The sequence below is a fragment of the Papio anubis genome, chromosome 12 (assembly GCF_008728515.1).
Source record: "Papio anubis isolate 15944 chromosome 12, Panubis1.0, whole genome shotgun sequence".
Taxonomy (NCBI): Eukaryota; Metazoa; Chordata; class Mammalia; order Primates; family Cercopithecidae; genus Papio; species Papio anubis.
In genome coordinates, this window is record NC_044987.1 from 47,462,176 (window position 1) to 47,476,548 (window position 14,373).

At 41.6% G+C, this 14,373-nt stretch overlaps 1 protein-coding gene across 3 annotated transcripts in view; it reads left to right on the top strand.

The window, feature by feature from the left end:
* The window catches only part of ME3 (malic enzyme 3), a 218,207-nt gene that overhangs the window by 1,062 nt on the left and 202,772 nt on the right, over nucleotides 1-14,373 (top strand). The gene's annotated exons all lie outside the window — the stretch shown is intronic.

The following is a 14,373-nucleotide window of genomic DNA, read 5'->3' on the forward strand; positions in this document are numbered from 1 at the left end:
GCAGGGAGCCTGATTTCTTCTGCAATAACAACATAGACCAGGTTTAGATCCTCGCGGTCAGTCTGACCTGCGGTCAGCTCTCCGCTTGATGCTTACTAATTTTGCTGGTCTGGGGCAGTTCATTTAACCTACATGAGTCCAGGTTTCCTTATCTGTAAAAGAGATATAATTGTCTCAGGAATGTCGTGAGATCTAAAGAGAAAAAGGGAGTAGAAAATGGGGGTACCTTAGCACAGTGCCTGGTACCCAGTGGGAGAATAAATAAGGTTGTTATTATTCTGGGGAAAAAATTAATTTGAGAGAAAGGACGGAAAACTCTAGACTTACAGAAATTTTAGAGCTTGCAGGAGCATTAGAGATCCTAGTTTAAACCTCTTCTTTTACAAAAAAACAAGACAAAGGAAACTTGCCCAAGGTCACCAGCTAGTTAGTTCTGGCTCTGCCACTGGAATCCAGATTTCCAATGCTTTGGTCAAGTTCAACCCACCGCTAGCCCTTTTGTATTTGTTTCTGGGAATAGAGTTTAGTATATTTGGTTTAGAGGATTGGGTGAGAGAAATAGAAGCAAGAGACTGAGATTTAAGTCCTGTCTCCCCCTACCTCCTCAAATTAACTCACACATCTCATTGAACTTATCTGAGGCTCAACTTTCTCCAGCCTAAAATAGATATGATAGACTCAACATTTCTATCTCATTTGGTTATTGTGACAATAAAATGAATCACTGAACTTGAAATCATATTTTAAACTGTATAAAGTGCTGAATAACAATTACTGCAAAATAAAAAATGTTTTATAATTGCTCTGACTCTGGATTGTGAAATTCAGGTGAGGAAATCTGTGTGGAAAATATGTTTTTGAGAAGTAGGAGCAACTATATAATGTGAAGTATTGTGATTGTTTCCTGCAGAATTAATAGAAGCAGCTAAGGAAAAAAAAAAAAAAATCAACCTCTATCACATTGGACTCCTGCTCTTTCCAAAAGAAACCTTAAATTTTTTGGACACTACCACTTTCCAAAGTGTTCAAGGTATTTGTTATCACCTTGAATTACTTCGCTAGTAAGCATTAGAAAATACAAACTGGCTTAAGCCCACAAAGGCTCCTTTAAAGAATCTAGAGGAATGGTTGCAGGCAGGGCTTGAACCAGAAGCCCACATGGCGTTGCTCAAGATGCAGATTCTCTCTGGCTCTCTACTCTGCCTCTGCAAGGTCAGCTTCATCCTCAAGCTCTATCCAGTGAAGTCTCTCACCTCGTTATTGCCACAGTCCTCCATCTCCTGTTCTCACACCACATCATCCAGGAATAGAAAGATACTCTTTTCTGGTAGCTCTTGTGGAAGAGAAAAGACTCTTTCTCTGACGCCTCAGAAAGCGAATCCTTCTGCCTTATTGACTCTGATTAGACTCTCTTCTCAGTCCTCAACCAAAACCAATCACCAGTAATTAAAGCCAGTCAGAGCCCACCCCTGGAGTTAAAATAGGGTTTAAGGTAGGGCCACCCACACCATCTGGCCTGTAATAAAGGGAATATAGATCCTCACAGTAAATATGGATACTGTCAGCAGAAAGAGGAGGAATGGATGTGGAAAGCAAAACAATAAATTTCCACTACAGGTTCCAATCATTGTGAAAATAATTGCCTTAGAAGTACTGGCATGTTACTAACCAGCGCTTATTGCTTTGTGAGTAGTTAAGAAAATGAAGGAAGATCTTTAAGTCTTTCTTTAAAACTTAGGTTTTGGTCCCCTGAAATCACTCTTGCCCCTGTCATTTGCTTCTGATATAAATTTTTTTCTCCCAAGTACTATAAATAAGTTGTTGATATGGTTTGGCTGTTCTCCATCCAAATCTCAACTTGAATTGTAATCCCCATAATCCCCACGTGTTGTTGAAGGAACCCTGTAGGAGGTAATTGAATCTCGGGGGTGGTTTCCCCCATGCTGTTCTCGTGATAATGAGTGAGTTCTCTTGAGATCTGATGGTTTTATAAGTGCCTGGCACATTTCCCCTGCTGGCACTCATTCTCTCTCCTACCACCCTGTGAAGAGGTGCCTTCCGCCAGGATTGTAAGTTTATTGAGACCTTTCCGGCCATGTGGAACTGTGAGTCGATCAAACCTCTTTCCTTATCAATTACCCAGTCTTGGGTATTTCTTCACAGCAGTATGAGAACAGACTAATACAGGTGTTATCCATAAATCTAGCGACCTGACCTTTCCATGATGTTAAACAACGTCTTTTATATATTCCTGAAGTCAGTTGATGCTTGTCTAGAATGAGAAGGGTATGTAGAAGGAGGCTGACAGCCTGTTGGCATCCCCTATTCACTTACCCTTTAGGGACAGAAGGGGAGCAACAGAGGGAGTGCTTCCTGGGAGGTGCTGTGAGTGCCCTTCTCTTCCCGCTGGAGTGCCACCCTCTGGCTGTTCTGTTGGTCTCCAGTGCTCAGAGAGTCTCCACGGAAGGCTTGAGCCTTGGTATTTTCCATCAGCCAGGTGGGAAGATAGTGCTGAGGTTAAATAGAACAATGAGCTTATTACTGAGGAAGCAAAATGGAAGTGCAGTTTTGAAAGAGTCTTCAGTGCCATGCTTAGTGTTCAGGTCTGTGGGTGGATTTTTTTCTGTTAGAAGGAGAGCCCTTCCAGGCCAGGGAATGAGTTTCATCCACCTGCGTTTGGCATGGGGTAGTGCCTAAAAGATCCAGCAAGGGCATATAAAAATTAACATTAAATTCTTGGAATGTGTTCACTAGATTTGCATCTCATTTCGACAGATTAGGAGTGGCATTTAAGTTGCAGCTGTATGACAGGGTGGTCAGGAGGTGGAATTCTCTGAGAGAAGAGGTGCCAACCAGGGCAAGCATTGCTGCTATTGTGCATTCACTGGGTTCTGGTACCAGCTGTGTCATGCTCTGGCCGCGGGATCTGTGATGAATCTTGTAAGCTCCTCTGTCCGTGTTATACTACTGCTTTAAGGATCATAGGAGACAGCCCCTGTGTGGTAGGTATTAGGTGATAATGAGGATGATTTCCATAATTGGGGTAGGAAGGCCCCTCAAGGATGATCTAGTCTGGAATTGTTCAGACTATAAGTTACAAACTATGAGACATGAAATTAGCTTAGTGGATCTACCAGCAATTTTTTAAAAAGAAATGTATTAGAATGAAATAGAAAAATAGCAAATGCATTGAAATTAGTAAAGATGGATATTTTATCAGGTCAGCATGTAAAATGACTATTTTACTGTGGATTGTAGTAACAAAAAGTTTTTGAAAATCATTGTTCTCATCCAACATTCTCATTTTCCAAAGAAAAGACAAGCCAAGGAAGAAGCCAAGCAACTCCACAGAGAATATCATTGGTCATAGAAGTGGACACAGGCAACCTGCCTGCTATATTTGAGTCTACTGAATAATGATGACAATTCACAACCACGTAGACTGATTTAGGCATATTCCTGATGGTGACAGAACTGATACTAGATGATTCCAAACTCCCTCGAGGAGTCTAGATTTTCCAAATGATGCAAATTAACTACCCATGAGCTTCTATTTTCTTTTTAAGACTGATATTCTGCCTTTCTTCTAAAATTTATGTAATAACCTCTTCTATTGTCCATACGGATTTGGCAACAGAGTAAATCTTTGGTTATATGAGCCATCTTTTACTCGCATTAAATAGGCAACTATCAGCCCCATTTCACAGGGATACCTTCATAGGAAGATGCCATCCCCATTCTGTAAGTGTAGCAACGTGTTGATGGGCCACCAACATATTTCTGACCTCCATTTACCTATAGCATCTTTTAGGAAGAGCTGTCCTGTTCCCCACTTGCCAAACTAGATCTGAGTCCCCTCCTATTTTTCTTATCACACTGTTTCCTTCTGGCACTGAGCACACTACTACAATGGCTTGTTGGTTTGTCTTCCACACTAGACCATGAGGACAGAGACTCTGTCTTGTCATGTGGCATTCTCTCTGTCTGACTTGAAATGCTCAATAAATATTCGTTCTTTAAGTGATTTCAGTCATGTCATGGCCCCTTTCCTCTCAACTTTATTAATCTTAATGTCACTACTTTACAGCCCAAAGATCTTGCTGCCTAAATAGATGCCTACATACGGCCCATTTTGGAGGAAATGCACCCACTTGACTCTCATCTTCCCAGACTTCAGGTCATTTAACTGAAGGGGTGCGTTATTTCCCAGAACACACCAATCTTCCCCCTTTGATCCGTGTGCCAGCAGTGATTTTTTTGCTATGAAATTCCACTGATCCTTCACCTGCTTCTCTGCAGTTTTTTGATCTCTTGAGCTTGATAGTCAGGGAAAGAATGAATGGAAAGTGTGCTTAGTGAAATCACTGTGATTATGGACCAGGACATTTCATGTAGTAGGGCCTCAGAGACTACAAGGCACCATGGGTGATGGCCTTCCCAGGTGGACTTGATATATTTAGAGCAGTAAACCTGCAAAGGCTTGATGCACAGTGCTGCAGTGTTGGCTGTACATCTGAGACTGCACAGGTTTCAGCTGAATCCCTTCTGTATTCAATGATGATTTATTAGACTCCCACACAGCTAGGATTTGCCTTTGAATAAAGTATATGATTTTGTTCTCTGCTAGCTTAGAACTTGATCTTGTCTCCTTTGGATAAGGGGAGGTTGTTATCATGGACTTTGGCTCATCAATCATTCAGGAGATGGTAAGTGGGTTGTATGGATAATTAGAAGTTTATTGGTGATGCTGTTTTTTGCCTGGAAGGCAGATTACATAATATATCTTCTTGAGACCTCAGCTTCAGATATGATGTAGAATTGTGCCTCCCAGTTGAGAGAAGCAGTGGATTATTGGGTAAATATTAGCTCCATAAGTGGCAATTTACTCTAGATTTGAGCTTGTGCCATTAATGACTCAGGGCATTGAAGCTCAAATACTGTTCGGATATGTGGGAACAAACTAGCAGAGGCAGGTTGAAATTAAACTTTACTCTGTTGAATACTGTCCTAACTTCACAGGATTGGTAAGTATTGGTATTGGGGCTTTGTATTTAGAACAGCTCAAAGAATGTTTATTACTTGCTACAGGTTAGGCAGTGACAACAATGTGAACCCCAGATACAGAGGCTTAAACAAGATAGAAGTATATTTCTCTGTTATGAACAAGTCTGGGCAAGCAATCGTGAGTTGATGTGTGGTTTGACTTTGTTTCTCTGCCATCCAGTATGCATTTTACATTTCAAAGTCCAGGATGACAGGTCTCACCTCTGCTATCAATTCCACGCAGAAGTCAATTGGGAAGGGGAAATCCCTTTTAAGGGCACAACTTGGAAGTTATAAATATCACCTCCACTTACATTCAGTTGGCCAGAAGTTGGTCATATGCTACATTTAGCTGCAAGAGAACATGGAAAATGTAATCTTTGGCTGGGTACCCATGTATTCAGCTAAAAATTCTACATATTAAATAAAGGGAAAATGGAAATTGAAGATACTACCACAAAATGTTGATATGAAGCTTTCATTGTTTTACTCTGTCAATTTTACCCCAGCCTTTAAAAATTTGTTTCTCTATATCCCCACTACCATCACCCTTTTTCACTCCTTTGCCATCTCATATCTAGATTATGCAAGAACCTCTGAATTGATCTCCCAATTTCCAGTCTTCTTCAGTCTTCTCCTGTGTCTGTTAACCATATCTTGAGATGCTAAGATCTTGGTCCTATCCTTGACCACTCTCTTTCTTTCAGACCCCTTATGGAATCCACCAGAAAATCCTGTTGCTCTGTCTTCAGACTAAATCTGGAATCCAGCCCCTGTTCACCATGGGTCCCCACTGATTGAAACCACCAGCATCTCTCTGATTAATGCCTGCAGCAGCCTCCTGGCTGGTCTCCTTTCTTTCCCTTTAGCTCCTTTTATTTTCAACACAATGGCCACGGTGATTTTTTTAAAACTAAGTTTCAACATGTCACTCTTTGCTCAAAACCTGGCCACATCCAAGTCTAGATGATGCCTTTCACATTGACGCTCTCTAACTTCATTTCTTGCTACTCTTCTGTGCGTCACTCACTGCCCCAACCCCATTGGCCTCCTCAGTCAGTTGTGCTCCTACCCAGACTTTGTACTGGCTGGTCCTCCTTCCTAGAGCACACCACCCCTCCATAGCCACATAGTTAACTCCCTCCCTTTTTCAAGGTTTCTCACTTTCTCAATGGGAGCTGCTTTGACTGACACATGGGAAGTCATGAACAGTCCTTTCAACCTTCTTGTTCCCCCTACACATCCTACTTTCCCCCATACTTGGTATGTCTATTGCTTATTGTCTGTTCATTCCTACTGTGATTTAAGATCCACTTAGTCAGGGACTTTGTCTATTTGTTCATTGATATATCACGGGTACTTAGGTGGTGCTCTTAAGCAGTTAGTGAATGAGTGAGTCATTCAAAGAGACGTCTGCTGAGGCTCCCTCCTCTCATCTCTTCCCTTCACCCTTCCTTTTGCCAGAGCCCCTTCTTTCACCCTGGTGACTCTTGTCCCCCAATGTCCCCATCTGTGGTGCTGACATGCCCATCTGGAGTGTGTATACATCTTACATCAGCCCTTTGGGTGCCCAGAGGCCCACTACAGAATGAAGTGCTGGAGGAGCACAGCACAGAGATGTTAACTCTATTTATCTCCAGCTTTAAGCAGAGCCCAGGGAAGAAGGAGCTCCTATTCAGAAGACACAGGTGGTGCCTTGGAACCAGAGGTGGACAGGGACAATTCTTGAGCCCACGGAAAACACAAAAGGAGATGTTTAGGAAATAGACCAGAGGTAGGAGACCCCAGCATCTGTCAGCATCTCTAACTTCCTGGAACTCCCACCCTCCACTCTGAATCCTTGGAGACTTCATTCCCACTCAGAATTTCTGTATTTCCACTGTTCTGTAGGACCCCTATAAAAGTCAAAGGAAACCACTCAGAGCCTTTTCTCCCAGGGGTCCGAAAATCAAGGAAGTATGGAATGGGGTGCCAGGAACACAAGAGGGAGATTTGCTTTCCTGGAACCTGAAGATGACACTCAGAAAGTGTTTTCTCATAGGCATGTTGTAAATAACTGAATCATCCTCCAGAGAAAGTATGTCTTGTGTTAAGTAAGCATTTGTGTAATCATTATTAAGACTTTAGAAACATTGGCTTATGTTAATGAATGCTTAATTCAAATTGCAAAATACTAAGTGGACTGTATACTCATGAATGTTATTGTAAAATGATAGAAATATTAAAGGGCTTGGAAGTAAATGTGTGAACATGATTGTGTTACGTCAGTGAGATTATGGGAGATTTATTTCCTCCTTATGTACTTATCCTTTAATGTTCCATCTTCTTTTCAATTTTAGGTTACAGTTTCTGTTGGAAATTGTTTCTAGAGTCAAGTAAATAATATTCAGACCAACTTTGGGAAGCTGGCCCATCTGTAATATATAGGTGGAGATCCCTCAGAAGTAGTCTCCTTTCAAGCTTTTATTATTAGTTATCTTCAAGAGGCAATAAAGTAATAACAAAATGTAATAACAAAATGTTAACAGAGGAGCCTGCTGCCTGTTCTAATGGCAATTGTAAACAGCAATATCTAGATTACGTCAGCAGCAGCGCTGAAGGGCAAATCCCATACAGAAATATGTGTTTTGCCCATCTTAAGTCAGTCTAAGTCTGGGCTCTATATATGGCATAATTTTGGACACTTTTTTCAGGATCATCTCTAGTCTCCCTGTTTCCAATTTCTCTTGGCCTTTGTGGACTCTGAGGTTTATGGCCTTATTTTACTTCACATTTTTGTCATTTCTACCAAAGTTTTCTTTTATCATCTACTCTCTTCTTTCCAAATGTCAATATTATAGTGAGAGGAGGGGGAAAGGCCTTTTGGTTTCTATGGCCATTGCAAAAGGATCTCTAATGTGCAGCACTTTTGTTTGCAAAGTCATGGATTACAGTGAGTTTCAAAAACCTTCACTTTGATGTGTAGAAAGTATATCGGGAAATCCTTTGGGGTGGTGTCCAACTGCCTCTCTGATGTAGAGCACAAAAGATGCTCTATGATTGTGATGAAAATGTGATGGATATCCTACAGTTAGGGGTGCCGAGGTCAGTGGTTAAAAGCATGTATTCATTTTGTATCTGAAAGGTTGCCATGCAGCCCGGTTAAAACACAATTCCTACCAAAAGGACACAGTAAAGAGTAAAATGCACCCAGTCATTTGAGGAGAGGGATTTTTGATGGAAAGATCCACAGCTTTTGAGAAACTTGAATAAGAGAAAGTCAGAGCTGCATTGGCTTTCTAAAAGTGATTCTTGAAAACTAGAGGGATTTTAGAAGATACAGTTGAATGATAAGCAACATGAGATTATTATTTTTTAAAAGCATTGTCTGGATTCTGTGTCGTCGTTTGGTAGTGAGCTACATGAAGTCCATTACTTAATTGGTCCTGAAACATCTTCCCCTGTGGTGTGGAATTCTGGAGAAGGCAGGCTCTGTTGCTTCCTTTGTTTTGTTCTATTTTGCTTTGCTCTTTTAGAAAACTGAAGGCGGGAGTCCACATCTCTACAAATTGGCATAGCTTCTGAATTATAAGGCTGCCCAGGGACTTCCCCAACAGGAGAGGGATTGCCAAGTGTACAGTGGAACTAGGGTTCCAATGAAAATAGACATTCTCCATTCCTCTTTCTCTGGTTTTGACAGAGGTGTTGAAGATTCCAATCCAGATTCCTATTATACTGAGTTTTCTTTGGTAACATTATGGAGGGAAGTCAAGTAATAACAGCTAATGTTTTTAGGTCATACAGTGTGCCAGGAATTGTTCTAAGCAGTTTATATATGTTAACCCATTTAATTCAATACTACAACATTTTGAGGTAGACACTGTTATTATATTATTCCTGTTTTAAATTTTATTTCCATTTTTACTTTTTTAGAGACAGGGTCTTGCTCTGTCACCCAGGCTGGAGTGCAGTGGCACAATCACAGTTCACTGCAGCCTCGAACTCTTGGGCTCAAGCGACCCTCCCACCTCAGCCACCCAAGTAGCTGGGACTGCAGGGGCAAGCTACCATGCTCAGCTAATTTAAAAAATTAATTTTTTGTAGAGACAAGGTCTCGTTATATTGGCCAGGCTGGTCTTGAACTCCTGGCCTCAAGTGATCCTCCCACCTCAGCCCTCAGACACTGTTATTGTTCTTATATTACAGAGGAGAAAACTGAGACATAAGGTTAGCTAACTTGTCCTAGGTCATACAACTCATAGTGGCAGAACTGAGTCTTGAACCCAGGCCATCTGATTTTAGGGCGCATCCCTAGGCTGCACTAGCACTTCTAGTGTGCAGGTTCCCTCTGGCTTGAGACTAGTGCATGAAGTCTGATGTGCTGTGGTCTTTCCAGAGAAATACCTAGGGTATTCCCTGCTCCCTACTGTGGGCTTCTGACTAGCTTTTTTCACTTCCACTGGCTCTGTTAGAATTGTAGATTCTTAGAGCTGGAGAGAACTTTAAAGATCACTGGATGCCTTTTTCTCACCCTCTAAATTTGTGTAATTCTCCCAAGACTCATTTGGTTGTTTAATTTCTTCAGTAGTTATTTTCTGAGTTCCTGTTTAGTTTTAGGCAGTGGAGACACTGTGGTCAATATAATACAATTCTCTGCCTTGAAGGAGCTTATAGTGTAGGAAGGGTACGGGTGAGGACCAGTTAGTAAGGGGCAGTTCTAATTCAGCGGGTAGATGTAACAAGAGGTGCATTCATACAAGGACTATGGAAGCATGGAAGAGAGGGGCAGAAACACTTCCAATGGCAGTGTTGGCAAAGCTGACACCCATGGAAGTGTCAGAGGTGGTAGATGAAGATGGTGGAGGAGAATCTATTTAGGTCAGATCATGAGAGAGAATGGCATTGTCTCTGAGTATAGTCACCCATTACTTTTGTAGCTGAATGTGCAGAAATTGAGCAATAGACATGTACCCTGTAAGAGACCTCATCTTCAGAGAACTGAATAATATGACATTTCTAATTCTACAAATAGAATTAAAGACATCTCTCCAGTACTTTGACATGCTCTTTGGTCTTGTTCTTTCCTTCACTTTTATGTTGTACAATGCCTGGGTGCCCCATCTACACTGGGTCCACTTAAAAACTTTGGCATGTTTCAGGGTTCGGCATCTCCAGGGTCACCTCCGCTATGATGGCCTCCTCAATAATGCCACATGGAAGTGATTCATTCATCCTCTACATTCCTTTGACATTTAGCATCTGTAGTAGTCATGGCTCTTTCCACATTTGGCCTCGGTGTACACTTATTAGCACATGTATCGCCATTAGGTGCATGTGTTTTCTTCAGATCCAGGATACTGTCTTGGGCATCTCATAGCCAGCATGCAATGTCTTCCTCATAGTATAACCTCAATAAAAATTAGTTACATGAATTACTTCTACATCCCCTTCTCCTTGATGTATCAGAAACTATGTGATGAAGACTGATGATACACCAGCCCCATCTGTCAGCTGTTTTGAAAAGATGGTGAAAATCTTGACCTGACACTTTTAGATCACTCCATAGGGCTTGGAGAATTCTGAAAGCCACAAAAATCTTTTGTTTTATCATACAAATTTTGGAGATACATTTCTTTAAGAGAGTTTTCTGCTCTGATGCTATGCCAGGTGCACTTCGTCTAAAGAATAGCATCTTTGTGATGAGATTATCAAGTCTCATCCTTGGGCTGCTTTAAAGACGTTAAATTTAGACCTGTTGTAACTTGCAACAGGTTAGAGGATTTGGGGAGGAAAGGAAAGTAGTCAGCTAGAATCAATTTTGTGTGACCCCCTCAAGGGGCATAGCTGTGACCAGGTATTAGGCAGCAGAGCTCACTGGCTAAAAATCGAGGGATTTCGAGTCAGAAAAATCCAAGATTCCAATCCCAGCCCTGCCATTCACTAGATATGGGATATTTCTCTGAACCTCCATTTCCTTGTTCGTGAAAGGGATGACAGTAAAACATATCTACTTGACAAGTTGCTATAATGATTAAGTGAAGTAATGTATGTAAAGCAGATGGTAAGTGTCCAATTAGTTCTTGATTAATCCACATCCTAAAGCTTCTGTTCCATTCCTAACACATTGTGAAGCCCTGTGTGGGCTGCAGAAGTCACAGATGTGATAGAGTTTAGATCTGCTACATGCCCCCTGAGAACATCCAGTCCAGAAGGAGAGGGAAAGACTGAAGGATCAAACTCATTCTCCACGGCCATGGGCTACATCTAATTTTGGCAGACTTGACGGAGAGGAGTGAGTCAGAAGAGGCAGACTGGGTGGAGACTTCAGTGATGATTTCCCAGTACTGGATAGAGCTTAAGCCTGGATAATCCAGACATTTGCCTGAGAGAAGCTTAAATTAAAATGTCACTAGCAGCAGAAATTCAAGTGTCATTTAAAGAGCTAGTAGTTCTGGAAGTTGAAGCTGGTGTTGAGGATAGTGGATATCATCAGTAGTCTCAGGATTTTGTCCCAGCATTTTGGCACATTCTAACCAATGTTTAAAAACTAACTTTAAAAAAATAGATCCAGCTAAATTTGGATCTATCTATCGATCCATCCATCCATCCATCCATTCAGCTATCATCTATGTCTCTATCTACTTGCCTGCCTGTCACTATTATAATGCTTCCAGTCTCATGAGATTCTGACAATGAGACAGCAAGTTAAGAGAATGTCTATTATGGTAATTTAGGATAAAAGTTAAAATGTTGTTTCATAGCCAGCTAAATAGGGCATGGCTGGGCCAACTTCACCCAGCTAGCAGTTAGATTGGGCAGGAAGTTTTAAGATAGTCTCCATCCGCACTGCTACGGGTAGTTAAATACTTGCATACGCAGCGTGAACCAAACTTTTCTCCTCTGTTGGAACACAAGATGATCATCCCCGCAGAAGACAAAACGGTCATCTTGACTAGGCTTTAGGCTTTGGGCAGATAATATCCTAGCATTTTATCAGTATTCTACATAAGTTTTCAGAGGCCCTGAGGGGTTGATGTCCTGTCCAGGAAGTAAGTGGTAGAGGGTAACTCCCTCCTTGAGTGATGTCTGTCTCTTATACCTACCATCTTTGAAAGGTAGCTCTTTGCCTGCCATCCTGAAATAGGGTCTTGAATCAGCCTCAGTCAACTTAGGCAGAGGGCTTTTGAGTCTCTCCACAGAAAAACTTGAATATTAAACAATGCAGATGAAGTGCTTCAATATTAAACAATGTTGTATGTTGCAAACCTAAGCGTCTGTTGAGGTAGCTCCTGCTGTCACTCTTGTGTGTCCATTTGTGATGACTGTATGAGTTCCCAGTTACCACCCTCCTTTTGAATTTTATGTATTTCTTTGCAGTAACATGATCTTGAAAACATTCCACAAACTGACAGAAAGCTTAGCCCTCATGTCATACTCTCCTTTCTTATCTCTTTTATTTTTGGTCTATTCTAGGCAGTAGGTATTTGTTTTGACTGGTAAAATCACTTGAGGTCACAAGGACAGTGAATAGCAATGCAGTTGCTGTTGATGAAACAGGAGTAGGGATGGTTGGTGTAGAGAAAAACCTATTAATAGCCATTTTTAGAAACAGACTTTTAAATCCACCCATCAGAGCTGAATGATTTCCCCCGTTCTCACACTCCCAGAGCTGGCAGCAGTTTCTCCTAACATCTGAGAAGCCTCGGGAGATGCCTAGCCATGCTTGTGGGAGGTGATGACATGGGTGCCAGTGGGGCAGCTGGCCAGGTGGTGCCAGGAGCAAGGGCCTGCCAAGCAGAGGGGCAGTCCTGCCTCTGGTAACTGGCCTTGACTGCAGGACTGGAGGGCCCAAGCTGCTCTCTTGTTGACTGAGCTATTCAGTGTTCTGTGATCTACTACTGTCAACTGGACAAAGAGTCAGCTGCCTCCTCTGGGGCTCAAAATTACTGGCACAATCACATTAAAAATAACAATCACTTATATAATGCCTACTGTGCCAGTTACTCTTATAGGTGTGTTACATATATTATTTGCAAGCAGAGGAAAAATTGCAGGCTGGGTGCGGTGGCTCATGCCTATAATCCAAGCATTTTGGGAGGCCGAGGTGGGTGGATCACTTGAGCTCTGGAGTTAGAGACCAGGCTGGACAACATGATGAAACTCCATCTCTACTAAAAATACAAAAATTAGTTGAGCCGGTGGAGCATGCCTGTAATCCTAGCTACTCAGGTGGCTGACGCAGGAGAATCACTTGAACTTGGGAGGCGGAGGTTGCAGTAAGCCAAGATCGCGCCACTGCACTCCAGCCTGGGCAAAAACATGAGACTCTGTCTCAAAAATTTAAAAAAAGATTTGTAAGGAAGGTAAACTTTGCCGGTGTCTCTCCCATCTCCTGTTTTCATGGCCTCTTCTTCCTTATAGACTGCCTCATATATGAGGCATATCCTGAGGTTCTTCATGGTACCCCTAAGATGCCGAGTGTTGCCAACCTAAGACCTATTCATCTTACATTATTCTGCTTCCTGTCCTAGAACTCATGTCTTCTTTACTTTCACCCCTGAATCCTTGTCCATCCAATCATCCAACCAATGTTTATTGAGCACCTGCTATCTTCTAGGTGCTGTGAGGTATCGAGAATAACATCATAAGCTTGCCAGCTATGACTCTTCTTATTGTTCAGTGTACAATCTAGTGAGAAAGACAGATAATAAATAAGTGAACAAACAACTTTATAAAATGGTTATTATTATTTTTTCCAAAGGAAAATGGTACCTCAGGAGTCTTTCTTCTAGTTTGACCACAAGTTAATACTGTGGCCAGCATGTAATTGGGAACTGCAGATCGGCATTATCTTTTATTATTATTATTATTATTATTATTATTATTATTATTCTGAAGTTCTGGGATACGTGTGCAGAATGTGCAGTTTTGTTACATAGGTATACATGTGTCATGGTGGTTTGCTGCACCCATCAACCCATCATCTACATTAGGTATTTCTCCTAATGCTATCCCTCCCCTTGCTCCCACCCCCCACTGACAGGCCCCAATGTGTGATATTCCCCTCCTTGTGTCCATGTGTCCTCATTGTTCAACTCTCACTTATGAGTGAGAACATGCGGTGTTTGGTTTTCTGTTCCTGTGTTAGTTTGCTGAGAATGATGACTTCCAGCTTCATCCATGTCCCTGCAAATAACATGAATTCATTCTTTTTATGGCTCATAGTATTCAATAGTGTGTATGTGCCATATTTTCTTTATCCAACCTATCATTGATGGGCATTTGGGTTGGTTCCAAGTCTTTGCTATTGTGAATAGTGCTGAAATAAACATAGTTTGCATGTGTCTTTAT